Source organism: Helianthus annuus, chromosome 7 (genome assembly GCF_002127325.2).
Source record: "Helianthus annuus cultivar XRQ/B chromosome 7, HanXRQr2.0-SUNRISE, whole genome shotgun sequence".
Lineage (NCBI taxonomy): Eukaryota > Viridiplantae > Streptophyta > Magnoliopsida > Asterales > Asteraceae > Helianthus > Helianthus annuus.
Window position 1 is genome coordinate 97,435,383 of NC_035439.2, and position 6,000 is coordinate 97,441,382.

Genomic DNA, 6,000 nt, shown 5'->3' on the forward strand with positions numbered 1-6,000 from the left:
ATTTAACCAAATGGGTGGAGGCCAAAGCCCTCGCTTCAACTACTGCAATAATGGTGCGCAAGTTCATATGGGAGCACATCATTTGCAGATTTGGTCTCCCGCTCTAGATTGTAACCGATAATGGCACCAATTTTGCTTCTGAGGACCTTCAAGAATGGATGAAAGAGATGAACATCGAGTACACTTTCTCTTCCGTTGCGCACCCTCAGGGCAACGGTCAAGTAGAAAGTGTCAACAAAAGTATCGTCGAAGGGATAAAGGCCCGCCTGGGCACCAAGAGAAGAGGCTGGGTAGTGACCTCCCTAGCATCCTGTGGGCTCATCGAACCATGCCGAAAACAAGAGCTGGCAAAACCCCTTTTAGCCTGGTCTACGGCTCAGAGGCGGTTATCCCAGCTGAGATAGACCTCCCCTCGCCGCGCTTATCAGCAGTCAACAAAATTGATAACGAGGCAGAGCGCGAATCAAAGAGGCCAAGTATAAAACGCAGTTGGAAAGGTACTACAATGCAAGAGTGTGCATTTGTACCTACACTCCAGGGGGACTACGTTTTCAGAGACAATGAAGCTTCCAATGCTGAACGCCCCGGGAAACTAGCACCTAAGTGGGAAGGCCAATACTTAATACACGAGGTGCTAGGAAAAGGGGCATACAAGCTGCGCACCCTGGATGGACACATCATCCCGCGCACGTGGAACGCGCAACAGCTGCGCAAATACTATATGTGAACACCCTTGGCCATGCGCCTTTTTACTTAGTTATGTTGGTCATGCGCCTTTTATCTACTTATGTTGGCCACGCACCTTTTTAATTACCTATGTCGGCTATACGCCATTTTTCTATTTCGATGATGTACGTTGGCCGCGCGCCTGTTTCTAAGTCACTGAATGAAAGCATTGACTATGCCTTATGTTTTTATCATCATGACTTCTATGTTACAAATGCATGTTAAACTTTTGATTAGCGCGAAAACATTTCAGTAAATTACGAGCTCTTGAGTTATGCCTCCAAGGTCCTCCGCAATCATAGCGCGAGACCGGGCAGTAGCACTCATACACGACCCACACTTACATTTATTCGAGCTAATTTAACCAAAGTTTCTAACAACAATGCAATAATTGTAACTCGACAAACAAAAAGCAAACATAATATAATATTCCAAAAAGCGCGCACGCGCAATGATTACATAAAAAGTCAAAAACAGAAATTACAAGGCACAAGCCTGCAAACACTATCTATTCATAATCACCACTTTCGCCGTCTCCATCGCCATCGCCATCTCCGCCGGCTGCCTCTTCCTCATCCGTTAACTCCATAGTCTGTGGAGGGTCTAGGATAGTCTTTAGCCGCGCGCACCAGTCATCGTGCTTTAATGCTTCGGTGACCAAATCCATAACAGGAAACGATAGATGGTCATAGACTTCTTCAGCGCGGGCTAACACAACATCAGCCTGATCTATCACCAAGCAATGACTGATATCAAACTCTTGTCCAAAGGCCTCTTCAACATGATGAGCACATTCTAGATAACCTCCACGATGCCCAACCACACGTGAGGCATCTATGAGCGCGGCAACAACCGCATTCATCTCAGAAGCATTCAGAATAGAGTTAGCAATCTACGAAAAAGGCAACGGATGAGAACAAGACAACAAAAAATAAAGCCTAAGTTAAGAGAGGGGAACCTTACCAGAGCTACCCCTTTATTACGCATCCATTCAGATTCGGAGACCAGCGTGTCTACGATTGATTGGGCTTCGGCATAATTGTTTTGGGCTACGTTAAGGGCAGAGGTGCTAATATCTCGTGCCTCGTTGGCCCTCTGTTTGGCCTCCTCGACGGTAGCAGCCTTCACCCTCTCAGCTTCAACATCAATCTCCAATGATTCATTCTTATCGATAGCATCATGCAATCGGCGTTTTAACTCTGCAATCTCAACATCTTTGGCAGCTAAGTCCCTATCCTTGCTGGCCACCTGCACCTTCAACTCATCCTGCGAAGAATGAAAACAAAGGCTTAAGCAATATTTTTACAAGTACAAAACAACATAAAGAGGAAAGGGTTAAGTTTGTTGAACCTCAACATGCTCTTTGTCTGCTTCAACATTCTCAACCTTCTTTTTTAATGTGGCAATCTGAGCCTCAAGGTCGGTAATCTTGGAGCGAGCAGCATACATACGTTGATTATCTTTTTTGCACACCTCTTTCCATTCAGCCCGCTCCTTCGACAAGAGCTCCTCAGCAGCATGAAGTTTGCTCTTTAGGCCCTCGCGGCCCTATTCTTCAAATTTTTTCTCCGTATCAAAGGCGGCCTTCTCCTCAGCAAATACACTCTTCAACTTCTCAAAATCTTTAACCTGTCTCAGTAAGCGATCACGGTACTTCTCCCAATCCCCTCACTCTTTACACATCGTGCGCCATTCGCGCACAATCTGGTGGTTAGCAGCGCGGGTATTGGCCTCGCCGACAATATAAGCGTGATACAACCCATCATGGGTTCGCGCTCTCTGCCGGTTGACTTCACCGGGAGGGAAAGAATTCAAGAACCAATCACGACAAGAAGAAAACTCCATGAACGTGTCCTTCTACTTTAAGCCCCATGGAGCTTGGTGGGGAGCATCACCGCGAGCCTCCTCAGTGTATGTCTTGTAATAAATATCTCCTAAGGTATACTTTGGACCAATGGGAGCTTGTGGCGTCGATCCCCCAGCACCACCAGCAGCGCCTGGACGCACATTACCACCAGTACTCGCACCACCTGTAACAATGGTAGTCTCTTTATGCGCAGAAGCAGCTGATCCCCCAGCAGCAGAAGTCACTTGCACAGTTTGGGTGGGGGCATCAGGCTGCGCAGGCTCCGTTGGTTTAAAAACCTCAGGCCCTTTTCCCCGAGAATCATCTTTCTCCTTTTCATGAAGGGGCTGGTCAAGCCCCGTTATATACACCTTCAGCGGCAATAGCAGTCTTAGTAGCCTGCTCTTTCTCCTTTTCTTTGTCTTTCTCCTTCTCCTTCTCAACAACCTTCTCAATCACCTTTTAAACCACCTTTTCAGGCTGGTTTGGAGCAGTCTTGGAAGACTTGATTATAAACTTGGTTTTCTTCGGCGCCGGTTCTTTTGGATCCTTAAACTTAACACCCTTAGTCTTCTCAGGGGTCATCTTCTGGGCCTCTACAGAAACTAAGTGTTAAAAAGATATGTTACTAAAGTAAGACAAGTATTAACATCATAACACTAACCTGGAGAGAACTTGTAAAGGGAGCGCAGACTGCTCTGTTTCCATATTACTGGGGCTCCCTCAGCCTTCTGCGCCGCCTTAACGCCCGCATCAGTCTCCTCTCTACTTCTCTTCCTGTTCACCAACTTGGCAGCAAGTTCTTACTCATGCTCTTCTTCCTCCTCTTCATCCAGCGCGATTGAAGTGGGTGTAGTACCAGCATCTGGATTCCTTGACCCCGTGCTCCCAGAGCTTTTTGAGCAAGCAGCGCTGGTTTTCTTCTCACCTATACGGGACAAACCCTCAAGTGAGTCACTCGCAATAACGTAATCTTCTAGGTTACTCTGCCGGAATCGTAGAGTACCTTTCTCAGAGGTACCAGCAGTCACGCGGCTACTCCCGCCCTTCTTGTTGGTCGCTTCAGCATCAATGGTGATCACCTTCTTCTTTTTCTTGCTCGTTTTCTTCTTCTTCTCCTCCGGATCTATGCCAAAGTCGCGCAACACACCTGCAAAGATGTTAGACCAGGAAATTAGCTCCCCATTTGATGACCCTACAGACTCCTCGCTGGAAAGATAAAGAATCTCTTTCCCAGCGGAAGTCACAAAACGCAAGGGCCTGGGGTTGGGTAGATGCGCACCTTCGGTTGCAGTGGGAGGATTGGCAAAGGCTCCAGTAAGAGGATAAATAAAGTGGCCCTTGATCCGCTCATACCAATAAGGCTCCCCTGAATCTAGCAGGCGCACGCCCATAGATCCACCAAATGTGGGGAAAGCCGCTTGATAAAGATGCGCTTCTGCAGTAAGAATTCAACACTTAAGCGCAAACAAATCACAAAGGAAGATAAATAAGAGAAACAACGTACCTCTATCTTCAAAGTTCAGAATGGGTACTTTGTTGCTATTTTCCGGCCACTTGTCGCTCATCTGCGCGACAACCAAGACATTCTCACCAAAAATCCGATTTGGTGTCACAGCCAGCTTCAAGTACCAGTCGGCTCCCTTGGGAATTGCCAATTCCTCTTTCTCAATCGTATTCGGCTCGCGGAAGATCATCGCGATCGGAATGACCTCTTCTCTGATAAAGAAGAACTTCTGCTTCCAGTCATGGAAACTCTTTGGAGGATTCAGAAGAATCTTCTTGGAAGAACCCCAGTTTCCAAAGGAGTAAAACCCTATGTTCCTAATCAACTGGTAAAACACCCTGAACTTATTAACTGTAGGCTCTATCCCATGAGATCGGTACAGAAACTCGAAGTGTCGCACCCTCATCATGCCAGGTGGACTCATCTGGGATATGTGAAAACCATAGTAATGGAGTATGTGGGCCATAAACTCCGTCGCCGGCAACCTGAAGTTTCCTTGAAGAAAAAAGTCTTCAAAGAGGGTAATATACCCCGGAGGTGCATCGGCGGCAGTCTGACCCTGCCGGGGATATTGGGCATCCCACTCCGGTGGAAACCAGAATCCTCTAGTTATCTGTTCAAATAACCCCTGGTCCCATTTGAGGACAGGGAAGGAACCTTCTTCAAGATGAGTCTCCTCTTTAGCCATTTAGATAAAAAAAACGAAAGTAAGATGAAGATCTTCGAACTTCTCGGAAAAACTTGAAGAACTGCCAGTGAAATTTTTGAAGATTTGTTGAAGATTAGAGAGAAAACAGTGAAGCAGAAGAAGAGTTTGTACGATCTTCTCTCCTCTCTTCGACTATTTATACTCATCGCATTTAATGCGATGGGTAAACGTGTCGGATTCACCGCGCGCGTAACCAATCACGAGCCGCCACGTAAGGCGGGATTCTCGGGGTGACGGTTACCACGCGCGCGTGGGCCTTACTCACCTGACGGAAAGCCGAATCGTCGGTGACAGCATGATGATGGTCGTGTCAGTAGTCAACTCAAACGTCACCGTCAACGACATTTGCACCAACCTGTCAGAATTCAAAATTCGAGGTTTTCCCGCCCAAAGTTACTACAAACTTCATGCAGAAGTGACCAAGCCGCGCAACATTCATGATTACCCAATGAACCTGCGCACTTAGAATCAAAAGCAATAGACTACCAACAGGCAAACCTGGTAGGCGCGCTGTAGTAACTGACAAAAACTTACACGCGCGCCACCCACCAAGGCCTAGCAAGCACTTTACAAAGCTAGCACACTTTCTTTTTTCTAAGTCCAGAGCTCCAACCATTTACTTCGAGCATGGAGCAGCACTGGACTGGGGAGACTTGAAGGGGTATGGTCCCAAAAAGCCGTGCAGGCCATTTTAGGTCGCGCGCTGGACCATACTCCTTACTCAGCAAGCTGATCAATCTTCAGACCCGCGCGGGCTGTTCAAGCAGAACCTAGCCTCGCACAAGATCCACGCTTAGTGTTCTAAATAAGAGCCTTCAGGCCCTACAACCCTACGCGGGCAAGTTACGTGCTTAGTTACGTGTCAGTAGTCAACTCAAACGTCACCGTCAACGACATTTGCACCAACCTGTCAGAATTCAAAATTCGAGGTTTTCCCGCCCAAAGTTACTACAAACTTCATGCAGAAGTGACCAAGCCGCGCAACATTCATGATTACCCAATGAACCTGCGCACTTAGAATCAAAAGCAATAGACTACCAACAGGCAAACCTGGTAGGCGCGCTGTAGTAACTGACAAAAACTTACACGCGCGCCACCCACCAAGGCCTAGCAAGCACTTTACAAAGCTAGCACACTTTCTTTTTTCTAAGTCCAGAGCTCCAACCATTTACTTCGAGCATGGAGCAGCACTGGACTGGGGAGACTTGAAGG